Source organism: Dermacentor silvarum, chromosome 5, assembly GCF_013339745.2.
Source record: "Dermacentor silvarum isolate Dsil-2018 chromosome 5, BIME_Dsil_1.4, whole genome shotgun sequence".
Classification (NCBI taxonomy): Eukaryota; Metazoa; Arthropoda; class Arachnida; order Ixodida; family Ixodidae; genus Dermacentor; species Dermacentor silvarum.
In genome coordinates this window covers 121,567,105-121,585,853 of record NC_051158.1, presented here as the reverse complement: position 1 = coordinate 121,585,853, position 18,749 = coordinate 121,567,105, and the positions used below count along the sequence as shown (strand labels likewise).

The following is an 18,749-nucleotide window of genomic DNA, read 5'->3' as shown; positions in this document are numbered from 1 at the left end:
CAGAAGAGCCGTCCCAGAATAGCAAATACCGGTGGCTGAGCACATAATTTGCTGCACGCTGATTCCAACAAACTAATAATGTATTGGAAGGGTCCACTTGAAGCCATGAAGAATGACGTCGGGTATGTTTTTACTTATGGAGAACTAGAATAATTTCCACATGCATATGCTAAAGAAATATGAAAAACACGAAAGTTTACAAATGTACGGGGTCTCTGTGGCCGAAATATATTTCAAGATCATTCAGAGCCTCAACAGGAAGTAAGTAGAAAAGATTCTCTGTCGCAGTCGCATCCATAGACGGAGTACAACTGATGAGAAGCTGGTACGATTCCAAGTGTTGAACACTGTTAGTGGTCTATGACTTGCTTCAGTAATTCGAAATGATATTTCCTGACAGGCCAGGCAAGCCCAAGCTTGTTGAGGGGGCACTCCGCTTGACTTCTGACAAGGCAATACAGGCTGCGCAATAACATATTTTACTACCTTTGGGGTAAAGGTTCGAGAAAGAGGTCCAATAAATCTTAAAGTTAAGCATGAATGAAAAGTCAGATGAATGGATGAAATACTTTATTAGGGTCATTTAGGGCGCGCGCTAGCGCGCAGCGGGCCGCTCCCACGTCGGGAAGAGAGACCGAGCCTCTCCGCCGCATCGCGGGCCCGTTGGACAGCCCATAATTGTTCCTCAAGGTTGGGGCTGCGTAACACAGCATCCCAACGTGAATAAATGTTGCTTTCATTGCCGCGTAGCGCGGAACACCGCCAGAGCATGTGAGCTAAGTTCGATAAGTCATTGCATAGTGCACATGCATTTGTCGTCTTAATTTCGGGGTAAATCTTGTGAAAGTAGAGGGTTTGGGTAGGCCCCCGTCTGTAGAAGCATTATAGTTAAAGCCTGAGGTCTCTTGAGCTTACAGTGTGGGAGGGTGTAGATCATCTGAGCCAAGTAAAAGCGCTTAGTAATCTTGTTGTACGTGGAAGGTGAGTCACGATTGTCAGTACCCCCAGCGTCACGCTGCCCGGTAGCTCCGCGGTTGATGATCCCTAGCGCAGCACTGTGTGCTGACTCATTGAGGTTGGGCGGGGCACCTTCGGTCTGTCCCATGTGGGCTGGAAGCAAGATGACTGTGTGGCATGATCTCCTTGCTTCCTAGTATCCCTAGAGCCAGCCCGGATATGGTTCCTTTGGCAAATGCTCGAACGGCTGGTCTCGAGTCACTGTAGATGGTTGTCCTCTTGTCGTCCAATAAGGCCATCGCTATTGCAACCTGCTCTGTGATCTCAGAGGACGTTGTGCGAATCGAGATTGAGTTCGTGACTTCACTTTCATGGTCTACGCTAACCGCAGCGATGGATCGTCTGTCGGCGTAGCACACTGCGTCTACGAAACTGTTCTCCGAAGTACGTTCACGAGCCTTTTCCAGGAGGGCCTTCGCGCGTGCCCGACATCTTCTCACGTTGTGTTCCAGATGGACGTTTCGTGGAATCGGGGTGACAGTGATGCGGTCCCGCTGCTCTCGAGGAATGTTGCAGAACTTTGTCTTGACTGCTGTGGAGGGAACGCCCAGCTCCTGTAGGATGTCTTCTAGCATGTTTACTAGACAGGCTGACGATATGGGCCCTCCTCTACGCTTCCGCTATTTCCTCTAGCGTGTTATGCATGCCCAGTTGAAGTAAGCGTTCCGCGTGTGTATATATGGGGAGGCCGAGAGCTCTTTTGATTGCCTTCCTGATTAATGCGTTCAGCTTATCCCGCTCCGATCTTTACCAGTTGTTCATGACCGCGAAGTAAGTGAACTGACACATTACGAACGCATGTACCAATCCCACGAGCTTATCTTCTCCGAGGCCTTGCTGCCGGTTGGCAGAGTTCTTGTGAAATGAAACGTGCTCCGCTTGTGCATTCACTTTAGTGATTATTTTAAGTAGCGTCTTAATTTATGACAATGAGGCCTTATCACGTACTTATGTGCTTCATACCCTCGTCAGTTAGAGCAAGTTTTTCTCAAGTTTCTAAGTTACCAAGGGCTATTGGCAAGTGCCCATGTCGGTGAAAAGTCGAAATAAGACGTAATGTCTAGAATATTTCGTCTGTGTAACTTGTCTTACAAGCCGGTTTGGAATGAAAATAGCTCCGGCTCTTTGCGCACCTCTCACGCGAGCAATTCTTGGTGACGTAGCAAATGCTTACTAATATTTTGATTACTTGCGATTGCTGAAAATAGTTGTCAAGAAGATCTGGAAAGTCTGCGGAGCGAGGCCGAATTCATCAAGTCAATCTGACTACAAAAACTAGCAAGTGTGAGATGTGAGAGCAGAACATATTTTTGTGGTAATAAATTAGAGACGGCAAAGTACACACCGTTCTAAAAATTCTAGACAAAATTTACGCCGTCGGAGGACAGCCAACATTCCAGCAGATTCCACCTTAGTATGGATGTCGACAGTAATGCGATTAGCATTGAAGCAGTGCAGCGCCACACGGTAATAATTACGCGAAAACGCGCCATGGGGTAGGTTCTTTGGAAACACTTCTTTGCAAGCACTGTGCCATATAGCAGCAACATCAAGACGTCCGCATTTGGCACCTACGTGAACACAAGATGACTATATACGACGCGGATGCCGTTCCCCAGAACATTGGACGGCTTTTAAGAGTTTTTAATGTGTTAGCATTTTTAGGCTGCCTCAGGCACTTCTTGTTTTTTTTTTTTGGGGGGGGGGGTCTAAATCTATTTATATTTTTAACTTTCAAAGTATGTTCGCACCTAACCGTTCTGCCATTTACCTGAGTCACTGGGCAGTCGAATGTCTAGTGCGCTGGGCTTTGGTGCTGGGTTCTAAACGAACCGATACACCAAATATGGTCACTGAGCGCGTCACAATGCGTACATGTGGGCTGTTCTTCAACGAACCTCTTTCACGACGACTTAGGGCCGCTGCATATGCGGGAATGAGTAGCCACCGCTTGTCAATGAAACCCTTCGATGCCCACTTGGAGCGCTGATATGTGCCACACTGCCTGTAGTTATCTTCACTGACCCTCTGTCATGCATACTTCAGTCGCTGGATTGTGCCGGTAGGATTGTGACACTCTTCAATGGACGTCCTTGAAGCCAGTTGAGTATCTAGGTATGTACCCCTAAACATGTGCCGCTCAACAATGACAAAAAAGTATCTTAAATTTATCCGATGCTGAGCGGAGATGAATATAAGTCACAAGGGTTCCTCAAGGGCGGCAACTCGACGCATTAGCAGGTTTCACCACAAATGCACTGGGTTTGTGCCGCTTTTCAATGAATATCTTTCACGCCAGTGCATTAGCGAGCTGCCCCATGAATGCACGGATAATTTTCCACTCTTCAATGAACCTCTCATCAACTTGGGTCACTGAGTTTATGCCACTGAGTGTGCGGCAGCAGGGTCATGCTTGGCGTGCTGCGTGGCGGCTGCAACGAGCCGCATTGTCGAGGCCAATGATCTTCGATTTCTGAAAATGGTGAGTATCGGTTGTGTTGTGACTGCTTGCACGGCATGCCGAAGACCGCAATAATTGTGACCTGGGGTGCTATGCAGGATACACCGAGTTTGGCGAAACTCGGTATCTTCACGAGCTCTGGCGACTACCCCAAGATGAAAGAACAAATGGTAACAAGACAAAGTTTGTCCGTCGGCATGCCTCCAGTTTCATAGGTTTATCTAGATTCACTCTGCGTGGCAATCAACCCTTGTGCGTTGCCATATGGGCATTCGGCAAACTGGGGCTCACGCGATCATACGCTCGGTGCATGGTCGTGCTTCTTTCATTTGTTTGTCGTTCCACCGAGTGACATTACAGGCACAAGCAAGTTATAAAAGAAATGCATTTAGTTCAATAATATTAGTAACATTAGTGTGGGTTATACGCATTTTAAAGTTTACAAGATGTACATTGAATGTGTATTAGACTAATTTGTAGTTTAATACGTTTCACGTTTTACCACGAGGGGATGCTAGCCCTCCTCTTTTTTCTTCTGCATTGGATTGGCGTGGCTCGCTACGTGCTTGCGCTAGCATTTCCGAGCAGAGATTGGTGTGCGCTTGGTTGTCTCACTGGGGGGTTTCAACAGATAGCTCGTTGCTCTTTCTCTTTCCTCTGAATTGGATTGGTGCGGCTCGCTTCGTGCTTGCGCTCCCATTTGCGAGCACATATTGATGTGCGCCTGGTTTTAACACTGGGCTTTTAACAGATCGCTCATTGCTCACGCTAAAGAAAGGCTGCGATTAGGGTGCCTCGATGCGCGCGCGCGCATCAAGGCACCCCAGCTGCGAGACAAAGTGAGCGTCGGCTCGCGCCTAAGTGGTTTCCCGCGCGCTTACCGTGTAAGCACTCAGGAATGCCAGAAAGCACTCATACAAGAGTCAGAAAACTATACTTCATTTTCTTTACCTTTGCGATGCACCTTCATACTGGCAAGCGTCGAGCGATGGCTTCTAACAACCGCAGGAAAGACTCTTTATACTGGGCAGCCCGAGCGATCCGTGGTTTCTAACAAACGCAAGAGAGGGTCTTTGCAGCGCACGTGGCCATTGGGTGCCACCACATCCATCCCAGGTGGGACTGCAGCATAGGTGCAGTTACCCTGCACCCATCGCTGACGAGGTGGCGCTTCACTTTTGACAATAACTTTCTATTTTTTCCATCTGAACGCCCGTGATGGGGTCCACAAAACTCTTGCTGTGGTTGACTGTCTCCCAATGCAGATTGAGGCATAGCCCCGTTAGCATCCACTAAATTTGGCATATATTTGTATGCGGCCAATTCGTCACTATGAATAATAGTCCCCGGTTGAACTTTGGCTGCAACAATAGCACCTAGCGTCGCCGCCTTTCGTCGGTCGACCTTGAACGTAGCTGCAGCCCTCCGGTCACGCAGAACATGCCGAAGGCACATGGTCCGCCATCTTTAGCACCGACGTAATTTTGGCGGCTCGGCGGAAAGTTATCGCCCGACATTAGGCGGCCTCGATTGTACTTTTGCTCGCCGCGAAGAAGACACTCGTCGATTTGCGCTATCTACCCGGGGCCACCGAGTGGAGGTCGGACCAGCAGCTCGTCCCTCGCGAACATACGGGGGTAGTTCCTCGAGTCGGCGACGGCGTGCTCCGATAGAGGAAACAAGTCGCCGGTCATCTCCTTCAACATCCATATGTCTATGCTTTTGGCCACGCAGTACGTGAGCCAAATCATTTCCCGCCTGGAGAGGTGGTCGTTCGGACGGCCGAGGCGGTCCGTGTTGGCGAAGTAACTTCCTTCGCCACTCTGCCCGTGCAGTGCAGCGGTACCGTGTAACTGCGAAAACTGATTTCGGCAGCTGTGGCACCGGAAGGCAGCCCTGCGTCCATTCTGAGCCTTCCAATATAATGTGACCACTTCGCCTGCACAGGTTGGTTGGTCCGGGTTGAACCCCTGGTGGTCGCAGGTGCCCCAGTACTCCGATGATAACGCTGGACCGGGCCTGGGGCTGGGGCACGGTGGACGAGCAACGCTTGAAACAAGAGAGAGCTGAAGCGATCGCACGATCTTTTCCTCCGCACCCTAGTCACACAACTTTATGCTCGGAAACATACTTTGCCCGCCACGCTGTCTCCACAGACGACGGTCTTCGCCTAACTCGTCACAGAGCCAGCGTACTCACGTTTTGGAAAGGCAAAAATGACACGCAACTCTACATCGGTCATCTAGGTGAACGGGTCCAGACGGTCATATTGACGCTTACTGCCGCTGGATGCGGTGACACTGGCTGCTGCTGCCGCCGCCATGTTCACGAGTTCAGCTCGAGGGGGGTTTCGCGATGTACGAGTTTGGCACGAGTTCACCTGTCAATCAAAACCATAGGTCACGCCACGTGCGAGGCATGTAACTCTTGTGCGCGCCCACCACGGTTGGGCCACGCCCAACTTATTTTTCGGCAACAGCGACGTGGTGCGGAACTCAGAGGCATTAACAATCTTGACCGGCGAAATAAAACACGCACAATGCACTGTCATCGGTGATGTACTGAGCATCACTGTAAAAAGAAAAAAAGCGTCGACTTTCGCTGGCTTATGCATATATCTTCTTGGGCTGGGATTGCCCCACAACACGGTTCATTGCCTGCACTGTGGCGATGTAAACCACAGCAAATAATTATCGCCACGTCACTGTAGTTGCTTGCAAGGCGTCGATGCGCCGCGGTGGACGACGATCCTGAGCAGTGCGTAGTGTTTCCCAACGACAACGTATCGCAGCTCTCATTTGAAATGACTGCTCTGTCATCAGTGATGTATCGGAGCCGCTGTGTCGCAAACACGGCCAGCGGTCAGCGAAAACACACCCAGTGCGATGGCATTTCTTCATCACAAGCACGGCACACTAAACAATTGCAACACCTTCCTGCGTTCGAAGTCTAATCAGGCCCCGGAAACTCCGCTGGTTTTTTGTCCACGCGAATTGCAGCGCCATCCATGAGATGGATGCGGAACCAAAATCGCTTTTCTTTTTTTTTTCTTGTCAACCCTCTCTCAACTTTGTCGTTTCTCTCTCGCCTTCAACTACTGGCGGCGCGGCCAGTGCTCGTCGTCGGCTGGGCTGATAACGGCCAAAACCGCACAACTTTTTTTCTGGCATTATACGAGCCGCTATTCTGGACATTCCGCCATTTTCTTCGAAGCGTGACGTAGGCGCGACGCTTACAAAATGGCGCTAATAGCCCCGTTTTGCTTTCGTAACGTGACGCAAATTTTACGTTTCGCCTAAGAAACAGTAATGTAGGCATTGAACCTAGCATTCTTGATAAATCAAAACAGTTTTCCTCCCCAGTAAAAATAAAGCAGCTAGCTCAAAGCGTACGATTATATCATCAAAATCGTTTCCCGCTTCCGTCGTCTGCATGCGCAAAACCTGTCGTCTGCTTCATTAGCTAGGATGCGTGTCCTCGGGAAACGGAATGAGTCATCGTATATTGGCGCCCACGCGCTTGCTTTCTACCTTGAGACAACATATACGCGACCTGCCAGTGATGATCAGCGCACGCTCTAGGCCGCGTGATCGCTATCTCGTGAACCGCAAGTGACTCAGCCCGACTCGTCTGGCTGAGAAGCGGCCGAATATCATCGATAGCGTTGCGCGCGCCACAGGTATCCGCTTGCGCGACGCAAGCGCCGGCACTGCCATCTCTTGTTCACTTCCATGGAGGAAGGAAAAAAACATTTCGCTGCTTACTCGCCCCGCGAGAGGAAACATCAAGACGCCGCCTTGCGTACATTTATTTTTATAAATTAAAAATTCGCCGTTGTCATGGCCTTTGATGACGCGAAAAGACATTAATATTGATTACAATACAAACGCAGTAGCGAAAAGTGCAAAAAGTCGCAAGAAGGTTGCTAGTTTCAAACCATATTATTTCAAATAAACGTGTTTTTAATAGAAATGATGGTTCAAAACACAAATGCCAACACCACCCGAGAGCGATGCAAATGCTATGAGCACGCGTTGTGAACAAAAGATTTTCATGGCCCCAAATGACAGGGAAAATGCGGCGATACGCATGCCTCTCGACCGCCGTTGCATATGGCCGCTCATTACCATAATTCGCGCGGCTCGTCGCAGCACAAATTATGGCGGAAAATCTCTGCAATGGCGGCCCAGCGCAACGTCACGCAACGTCAAATTGACGTTTACGAAACAGCCCTTCCTGTGACGCTCCTCGCGGGATATTCCTTCAGCCAATTAACAAGCTGACATGCCGGCTATCTTGGAACGCCACCACATATTCGCGAAATCGCAGATGCACTGCACGGGCTTCTGCACGCTACCGTCCACTTTCTTTTTAAAGCGCTAAAGTCGCAATATAGGTGCCAAGGACCACAAAAAAGTATTAGTCGATAGAACTTGCAGCTCCACGTCACGTTTCGTCATTCTGATGAGAACGCAAAATTGCATTTTGCAAAACTTCCGTTTCCCGGCACAAATTTCAAAACACGTGACCTCTGGACAGCCAATGAGACAGCCAAGATGGCGGATAATGGCGGCCGTGCAGCCGCCATGCGTGTCTAGAATAGAGCCTACGGTCAGTTTTTCGCCTTCCGTGCTAGCAGTGGTAACCCTGTGATAACCTACCGTTGCACGTTTGTCGGCTTTTTTTTCGCCATGTCTCGCAGCTGTCGCTGTTTGTGTGAGGTTCAGTGGTGTACGAACACATCAAGACGAAGTGAGCCATGCGGCGTGAAATTCTACCGCATCCCTAAAGACAACAGGTGAGCACCGTGTTATTTACTTCCCGGTTTTTATTTGTGATAGTAATGGTGCGCAGTCGTACATGGCTGTCCGGTGGTGAGGCAACATTTGGCTGATTTGAAAACACCACAACGATGCTGTAAATCGTTGTGCCAACAAGCAGCGAACAAAATGCTCCTGATAAATATAGTACCACCTGTGCGTATCGCAAGGAACACGTGTGTAGGTGTGCGCTTTGCACTTATTTCTATCTAATTGGTCGCAATCGTTTAAAAATGCGTTTCTGAGAATTAAGGCTTGCATATCACAACTAGTACTCGGCCGCGATGCGAAACGAGTTCTGTTTTGTATGTTCCAGCTGCGATGTTATAATTTATGATCTTCACTGTTCTTCAGGATGGAAGCGTTTTTAACCTGCGCTGGAAGGATGGACCTAATGGGTTTGCCCAGAGACAAGGTCAACAACCGCAGAATATGCTCGGTGCCCTTAACGGAGGCGGATTTTATGGACCGAGCGAGAAGCAGGCCGTGAGAAGCTATTCTGCGCATTGGCCATTAGATCAATTACAATAAATGTTCTGTGCGAACATGGAACATGTGCGACATGTGTTACATGTGCGAACATGGAACACCATCCTCGTTTTGTTGCATTCTATAGTGTGTTGCACCGTCTGCTCCAATTCTGGTTTTCGCAAACGAACACAATTAAGTGAGTCCAAAGAACTGTTGTGTTGTAAGTGCAATTATTTTTTAATATAATTTGGGCACATGCTTGCTTGATCGTAATAATGAACGGGATTGCGTGCATGAAAACGCAAAAAGAATCCACTGCGCGCAAGCACGCAGCACGAATGCACGAATGTCACGGCCGGACAGGAGAGAAGCGCGGAGCACGCGCTTCGGTCCGGTGGTGCGTCTGATAACGCCCGCGACAAAAAAAAAAAAAAAAAGCGCGCCGCGGACAGCTAAATAAAAAAAAAGAGCATTGCGCGTGGCATGAGGGGAGGGCGAGACGAGGCTTGCGAGGAAGAATAGGAAAGTCAAGAGAGAAAGGAGAAAAGAGCGGAACAACGTTATCATAAAAAAAGGAAGAAAAAAAGTTCTATAGCGAAAGGGGGAGGGTAAAAAAAATCGCGCCGCTTTTCTTTCTTTTTTTCTTTTTTTCGCCACCGTGGTACCGTCATCTATCCGCTAGGGCCTAACTGAAGTGCGCCTTGGCGCTAGCGTCGACTGAGCGTCTGCTATAAAACAACCAATGGGAGGTATAGGAAGATTCACCCCCCTGGCAGACATCCAAACTGCACACAAGAGCCCTCACCCGCCAAAATGCGATTGCTGTGCTGTCGTTACGATATCCATCTGCGATCACTGTTAGCTCAGCAGCAGATGCAATCGCCAAGCACATTGGAGTGAACAACACACTCAAATTCTGCGAACATGCGCACGGAGGCACCTTCACTTGGCAAGCGATGACAAGCGATGAATTGTGTCGCTCGATAGCACGCTCTTCTTCGCAATGCATCGCAGAGACTTCGCGCACGCAGATAAACTGGTGCATTTTCACTGTGCTGCGTCACTACGGACATTACATTACCGCACAGCAATTTCGTAGCGACAGCCATTGCCCCCGTCTCTATGGCTAGAGTGTCGTTTCAGTTGGTAAAGCGGCGGCCTTAACAGCCGCCTCAGTGAAAGCACCTGCGGTGAACAGCCATGCCGCAGCGCTGCGTTGCCATTCCCCTAATAGACAGGGAATGAACAGATCATTGTCATGACTGACTTTATGCGTCATAATCACATCGATTTTATCGAGAAAAGCACTGCAGCGCCCCTGGCGACTGCTCACCCTATGAACTCTCTCGTGCTCGTGTCCGCTTGTAATACCCGTGCCACACGGGCAAAGAAAAGTGTACTTTCAGCGAGTGCACTTCGCGGCTAGTGTCATTCGCAGGCTGCCACACGGGAACGCTTAGTGACACTCACTGCAAAGTGCACTCGCCGGCGAGTGTGTTCGGCGAACTCACTTCGCGGCGGCGAAGTGTGTAGCCTCGCTAGCAATGCTTAGAAGATACATAAAGTGATATTGAAAGAAGAGTCAGGAGCAATTTTTGATCACATTGTTTTAAATTGCTAACATTACAAGATAATAAAATGTGCCAAACCGCAAAAAAAAAACAACAGCAAAAAAAAAAAAACTGCTCTCGCTCTCGGGCTGTTCACGACCACGCCGGATAATGACTGCGCAGTTGTTTGGCGGATCGAGTCGTTTTGACTGTTGCTGGTCAAGTTGCCGTCGTTGCCGGCGCTTATAAAGGTGGATTGTAAATGTTGTTTCTACCAATAATGAACTGTTTTCGGGCGCGCATGTTTATATTACTAAATATATGCTTTCCCGTCTGACTCCCGGTTGCCATGGCCATCAATTTGAAAGAACACTTTTCTTTCTCGTGTAGCAGCGCACCGCCAAAGTGAAACTCAGCGCGCTGAAGTGCACTCGCTCAAAGTGCACTTTACATTGCCCAGTGTGGCACGGGTATAAGCTTTCGCCCCACTGTCGCCACTCGCGGCAAAAAAAGTTCAAAATTAATACTTCACTCGATATCCGTTTGTCATCACAAATTTATAGCATTCAAAACAAAAAACCGATACTTTAAGAAATAAATTGTTTGTTATTTTATTTGTTGTATTTCAATGTATTCGATTGAGGGAAAGTGTAGGTGCAAGAATGCACCGCATGTTCCTTGTTCGCACTCGACGTAGGATAGAAAGATAATGCTCGAAAGAGGAGGCACGCCCTTGACGCGCCCGAGAATGGCGTGGCAAGCGGCTCACGGCAAGTGTGCAGATAGACAGCGGGACAGTCACGGTATTGCTAAATTGCGATAATACGTTGATAACAATGCGCGGCGCTGGCGCGTTTTGTTGCGCAGTCCTCTGTGCTTGAAGCGCGGAAGCACTGTGTTGCGCAGGGTGCGCTCGATCATGTTGTCATACGCGGCTTTATCTCGACATTTCTTTTTGCCTGCTCTTATTGCACGTTCCTTGCTATCTCCGATCAGTGACTGCCATCGAGAAAACTCGGGTAAAACTCGTGCGAACGAGAAACTGGGCGCATCCTGCATAGCACCCCTTGGTGTGCAAGGCTCTTTGTTCTGTTGTTCATTAGCTGGTGCCTGCCTTTGTTTCGTACTTTGGCCGCAATTCACATACACGCTTACGCTACTCAGTTTTTCTGAAGCGAACTACTTGTAGGCTTAAGACGATCTTATTTTTATTATTTCTATCCATGACTGTTGATTATTACCAAAGCTCAATTTATGCTGCACTTTTGCGCGCACCCACAGTTATACGAAGTGTTGCCTCAACATTAGAACTTAAGTAGAGTATTGGTACTTTGAGCTGATTAAAGCAGACGTCGGCAAAATCTAGTTATTGCTGTACACGACAACATGCGACGCAACGAAGGAATGAAGTGAACATACGAGCCTATTTACGAGGGGTAAGTTTTATTTTTTGCTTTCGTGGTTTGACTATCCTTTCAAGCTGTCTGAAATTCTCGCTGTCAAATCCTGGCACTTCAAACAGCTTGGCCAAGATTTAAAGTACCGAATAAAATATTGCAGTGGGTATCAAATGAGTGTCACAGACGTACTCTGAACAGATATTAGCTCGCTAGTTACTTATAGATTGCGCATAGTCTTTCGCGCCTTGGCCAAAACGTAGAGGATATTTTGGGGGGACTGCATAATGTGACGGGATATGCCACCGCCTATCATACCTCATTCTTAGATGTCAGGGTTAAGGAATGAGGGTTTCGGTACACGCCTGGAGATGGGAGGGGAAGCTTTAGCCCCACCCCAACTACGACACCGCCTGCTAAAATGCATTCAAAACGCAAAATTACTTTTGTGGGACGCCGTCTGGGCCAATTTTTACGAGATTTGGCGAAAATTGGTAAGTTTAAAGGAGACGGAAGCACGAAGTTTATAAATCCGCAACACTGCACAAAGAACATTTATCGCAGTTGGGTAAACTGCATCCGTCAGAACATCCAATGCTGAAAAATTCAGTATAATAATTTAAATCTTGCGCGAAATTGTTACAATGTTCACGAAGGTTTTGAAAAGCTCTACTCACATATTATTCACGTATTTGAGGGCCATGTATAATACCTAAAGTTTGTACGCTTCATATGTACTATTACATGCAATTATTATAATTGAAATATCGTTCTTCAAAGCTGGTTACAAAGTTGTAACTGTGAGTTTTGTTTTCTCGAAATTTGCGAGTTTTAGGAATTTTTATTAAAAGATGACGGCCTGATTCAAAATTTGCTTACAACAGTCACTAGATTTTAATTTTCTTAAACGCCACAAACCTAATAAACTTAAGTGCAGTGGTTGCCAAGAATAATTATTTATGCTTTCGCATCTACTTAGGTAGTAGCCCCTTAGCTAAAACTTCCCCTTGAGAGTGCAATTTAACAACCTTAAATAATGACCACATGCGCTCGTGTGATGATTCGTGATGTGATCGTGCAACGGCACATCATCGATTATAGATCATAGTCATCATTATGACTTAACTTTTTACTTACGCCAGTGATAGTTTTTGTGCCATGAGTGCTTAGGGTTTGTATATTTAGCTCTTTATACACACCCCATTACATCTGAACGCAGAACCAACGAAACTACGCAACTGGATAAAACACTTTGCAATAACCAATCAGCTACGGGACACCAAATTTTGTTAGCCTGTGTTTGGGTCCTGTTTCTTTTGAAAAAATTGCTCACGAAACATTTGCACATTTTTCGATGACATTCGAACTACCACCACGTCAGTTTATTAGTAATATATATATATATATATATATATATAGGTATCTATATAAGAGAATTAGCTAGACATGCGTTCTGACTTTGACACTATGTGATATAATTCCCAATTTTCTCTTTTAATATGCCGCCAGACGCTATCGCCTTACTGATGGAAGCGCTCGTGCAAGGTGATGTCAATTACTGCGTATTATAAACGACCGCTATTGTGCCAGAGTGCCGTGATGACTACGTTGCCCTAAGGTCACGTCACCAGTACCGCGTCAGTAAAAGTATTTTTCTCCTGAGGGACTAACCAATTACTTTTTCATCGTCTCGTCCTACCTGTCCACAAGACTGCTTTGCATGCCGCTCTATAATAACAAGTGGGTCATCATTCCCAAAGAATATTTCATTCAATCTGCTTAACCCTTTAATGACGGTACATATAAAAACCCAGAAAAATGTCTATTTTCTATCTAAATCTGCAAAACACATAAAGAACAAGCTTAATCAACAAAAATAAAAAAAATATTTTCGGGACACTTTTTCAGCAATAGGGGGAAAACACCAGGCAGGAAACTGGAAGTGGGCTTTCCCGCAAGCCACCTATGACCCGTTTTTAATTTGCATAGACAGTTCTCATCATATTGCCACAGAAAGTTGTCCACCAGCTTTGAAGTGACTTCGGTGGTAAGAGAACGTTATAAGTGATGGGATCAAAAAATATACATCCTAACACGTGACATGCAGTGATCTGACGCCGATAATGAGTAACAGCATGTATTCGTATAATATGGTTCTGACGATAACGTTACTTTCGATGACGCTGTAATTACACGTGACCTTTCTGGGTAATGCGTTGCGCAAAACCAGAGCTAGCAGGACACTATAGACAGCACTACGTTTGTCAACTTTCAAGTGTGAAGCACTTTAGGCACCCGAGCATGTCGGCTTCTAATGTTATGTCATGTCGTCATGGTCACGCGTAAAAACACGATCTGCAGAAAACTCGCACCTCGTTCACTTGGTATATGCCAAAATTTGCATGGAACGGTAACTGTGTATGACTAACACGACTGTTAGGTCAAGACATCAATACGTCACATGCTCGTCAGTTACTTCATCATTAACAATAATAAAATCACGTGTGGCGCATACCCGCATTGGAGATGCGGGTATGAGCCATGGATATGTGGGAATTACCAGAAATTCGTGAAAATCGCTTCCTAAAGGCCAATCTGGTATCGGCGCAACGCAAGTGAGTGTGCCGCCACACCACAAGAGCTCAATTCCTCCGCCTGTGAAAGAACAGGACAAGTATAACATAAGGGAAACACCAGCGCATGACTGCTTCGCACTTCCCCAGGTTTCACGTTAGTGGAGCTGCAGTAACGCTGAATTTGAGCTACACAAGCACAGAATTTGAGCAGGATTGGAGGTACATTAAACGCAGGACTAGAGCGGGGCTTGAACTACACAAGCGCAGGAGTTTTTTTCATGTCCCGTGGTTTAGCGGGCATCGTATAATGACAAACCACCAAACACAACGCAATGCGTTGTACCTTTCCTCATTAACTTTTAACAGAGCGATAGTGATGATTGCTTTAGAAAATAATTTAAGGTACTTTTAGCATGAAGCGTCTCGGCACAGACATTGAAGTCAGCGAAGCCACACGACGTTGGCAAGGACGATGAGTAATCATCGGGCTGGTGGATGTGATCAGCCCACTTCACTATCTCCATTGTTGCAGTCTTGTAAATTCTTACTCTTACTGTAGTTTTTCAACTCATGTGTTCCTATAAAATATTTTATATATTTGTTTTTCAAACAAATTATTTGCATCAATGATAGCGACGGTAAAAACACGGAAAGAAGGTATATATGATCTACAAGAAAAGCTGCAAAGGTGCTAGCATATAAGGTGGTATCAACATGTGTGAAGCAGCGTTTTCATGATTAACTCGAGTATTCAGTAATAATGGCATATGTCAACCACTTTATTTTAACAGACCCCTGCCCTTAAGTAATAAATGGTGGCAGTTAGTTCAAATTAATTTAGTGTATATGTTCGTTTGGTCACGTTTTGCCCTGTAACATCTAAAGGGGATTTCCTACAGTGATAGACAAATGTATTAATCAGGGTGAGAGGTGTGCGCATCAACCAGTTCAGCATTTGTTTCAGGACAACCTACCGTGCAAAATTTAGATTGAAAATACATACAAGGCATGAAAACATCCTAACATACATTATGTCTGTCATATATTTTAGTATACCCTTCCCGTATGGGACGTCACAATTCAAGGAATAGTAAACCGGCTGGACCGTGAAGATTAGCATTATGAAAACGATGCTAAGGAAAACTGTATAACTCCAGTAGTGATATCACGAACAGTGAGCTATATTATTAATTTCCAATCTAATGTGCAACTCTAAACTGAGTAATGCTTTAGAAAATAATAGAAAGATATACACCTGTGTATTTGTCTCATCACGTGATTCTCTTTTTTTTTCAAATTTCCATCAAGAAAATTGTCCGGAGCTTCGTCGCAGACCAAGTGTTCATGCACATTTTACATATGTGTTTGAATAAAAGCACTCTTGTGCTGTGTGTTAGGAACAGTTGTCTTGCATTAGAAACGGTGATGGTAAAAATACTTTCGTGGCAAGCTTCTTTATTTTACACTCCTATTGCAATTTTTCAAACAGGGATTCTACGTTTAATATTATAAGCAGTATTGCTGCATTATATTTGATCCCAAACAGGTATTGACTCCAATTTTTACGTTAATCGTACCAAAATATTATAAATGGATTGTATAATCCATTTATAAATGAATTGTACCTAAACATTGTAAAGTATATCAAAATATCACATTGAAGCAGGAGGTCATTCTAACCGTGCTACTTAAGTTATTTACAAGCAGTCTCAATATAAATATAAACAATTGCTTTTGAAGAAACCCGGTTCTACAGCTCCAATAAGGTCTAATGTTCTCATGGGCTTTCCACCTACCAGCAATGTCATTATTGCAACAAAGCATTAGGAAAAATTTGTTATATAAAGAAGTGCGTGAAGCGAAGCAATGGTGTAGTTAGCGATGATGTATTTGATCACAGGTTGCTGTGATCATGGCGACAGCAGTATTCTTGTGATAGCCATTATGTAGACCATCCATGCAACTTAGCGCTGTCGGCGTCATCATGGGGCTCCACATATATTTAGGCACATTTATGCTGTATGCTTATTCATGCCGCATATGCGGGTTATATGGCCATACTATTGAATCACTAACGTATTTCAGGTCAGGTCTTTCTTTCCTCACTAAATTATTCCGAAGAGATTGAGAATCGCAGTTGACAAACTAATGTCACGAACCATGATTTTCACAGCGGATGACTCCTACGTTACATCTTCTCATAATAAATATTTAAAATGGCAGGCAATATCACGGCTCAAACCTGAAAGTGATATAAATTTACTGCCCAAATTCCTTAGGGCCAGCGTTGTATCCCCTTTGTGATCTCATTATATGCCCTACACACTGTGTTAAGGCTTATAAGATTGCCAAATATTTTGGCGCACCCGCGTATGCCGCGTCGGCGTTAGTTGGATCCGCGTGTAGTTGGAACACCGTCCTTAAAGTTCAACCGTAACACTAAGCCTTGCTATCACCTTTTGTGTAAAGCCTAATCACATGATTGTAATTTCTTTTGGAATGTTCTCTTATGCGTGTCGTAGGCCACGAATTCATGCGTATTTTATGTATGTCTACAAAACACACAGGCTTCCTAGAATAAGGCACAGTTTTCTGTAGCGATTACACACCGCCGAAATTTTGTGCGTAATTTAACGTTGTGCTAAATCTTGAAGATGCGTAATCATGAAAGTAGGTTTTGTTGATTTTAGAACTTCTAGTTGATTTTATTAGCTGACCTTTTTGACAACAGCACGGAAATATAAAAAAGACAAGAAATGCTTGCTACTGTCTTCGCCCGCATCTCTCCCACGCAAAATTTCGTAGCACCTTCTAAGCTATCATATGTCTGTTTTATGACTGGGCATATTCTCTTCATCTATAATTTTGAAATATAAATCATTCCTAACCTTCTGAGTAGGTTCGATTTCTTCGGGCGCCAATGTAGCAGAAGAGGTTGAAAGTGGTAGAGATTGCTGGGGCGTATATTTATACGCAATGGAAGCAGGGGGAGTGCAATGCGACACATGCATATTTTACATAACGGTGTTAACACAGCGAACGAATAATAAAAACACTCCTGTTATTGAAGCTATGCCAACTTTTTTTAATGTCGAAGACACCGACAGATGATTCACAGCACACAGGTTAACCTTTCAAAATACCCAGGCATGGAATACGAAATGTCTCGATGTGTGTTTACGAATGAATAAAAATGAGACCGTATGTGTGCACCATATTGATTGCCATACGGAAAATTCTACAGCAACCGCCGAGGTAACACTAAAACAAAAAACAAAAAGAAAAGCTAGCTTTATAAATCGACATTTAAAAAAAAGCACCTCATGCGTGTTTCACAGATATTAGAACGGTCGCAATTGTCGCATACTATATTTGCTATAATATGAGTCACTCATCTAAGGTTATTTATTTTTTTCAATGCGAGAACCAAATTGCCCAAAGAAACTTGTCCCGGTAGCCTTACAGTATTGGATGTCCATGTGCAACAAATATGTAGTAGCGAAAAGAAACCGCAATGATGTTGTTTAGTGAAATAATACATTTCGACATATAGTTTTGTGGGATAACGTGAGGCGATCCGTTTTCGCCGTGTTTATTTGAGTCATCCCTGAAACTTGTAGGTGCGCTGATGCTAAGATCCTGGGAATCGTCGCATTAGGCCACTCACTCGCGCTCGCCTAAACATGAGGGACCACTCAAATAAAGATGTGGGCAACTGAGCACCTCATGTCTTCACAAGCCTATATAAAGGGCTATATATATATATATATATTATAGTGAAGGAATGAAGACAATGACATCCCGGGCTAAGCGATCATCATCACGACCAGAAGGCACGAGACCGGCGTTCTAACGCCACCATCGTATTCCCCCTGTGTACTTTTCCGAGCTCCCGCCTGTCTGCTTTTCGTTTATTTTCTTTTTTAATGCCTCACCATAATTTTTTTGTCTGTTAGACTCGCCCTATAAACCTCATTACATTTGGTGGAGGTTCTGGGTACGCACATCGCCGGCACCCTGAAACTCCGATCACGCACGTTGCACTCGACCATGCAAGCTGACGCGGCCCAACCGACGCCACCTCTCGCGGCCCCCGTTTGTCCCGGCCCGAATCGCCTGCGAGACCCCCCGGTATTTCGGGCACGGAAGACCAGGACGTCGAGGACTGGCTGTCGTCCTACGAAAAAAACGCTTAACCTTGCACTCAGCCGCCTAACACTTGAAACAGCGAAGCTGGGCGATCGTAGTCCAACATTTTCCGGAAGCGCGCCGCCGAACTTCTGATCTTAGTTGCTCATGATGATGACAAATCACTTCCAGGAGCTTCGCCCAATCTCATCATCATTCACCTTGTGGATCTGCTGTAATATTTTTCAGTGATTTTTAGCTTGAAAACGCCCGAAAACGCTACTATCAGCTTCACGAAGTTCCGAGGAACACCTGGACGCCGCCCAAGT

At 45.7% G+C, this 18,749-nt stretch overlaps 1 long non-coding RNA gene across 2 annotated transcripts in view; it reads right to left on the bottom strand.

Annotated features, from left to right (window-relative positions):
- LOC125945979 (uncharacterized) overlaps positions 1-18,419 on the bottom strand; it is a 47,710-nt gene extending 29,291 nt beyond the window's left edge. The window contains exon 1 of one of the 2 annotated variants that reach the window (XR_007467287.1): positions 18,298-18,419. This is a non-coding gene — a long non-coding RNA (uncharacterized LOC125945979). Of the gene's footprint in view, positions 1-12,853; positions 12,919-18,297 lie in introns of those variants that run through there. The other variant, XR_007467288.1, reaches the window with a different exon arrangement.
- Between the last annotated feature and the right edge of the window lie 330 nt (positions 18,420-18,749).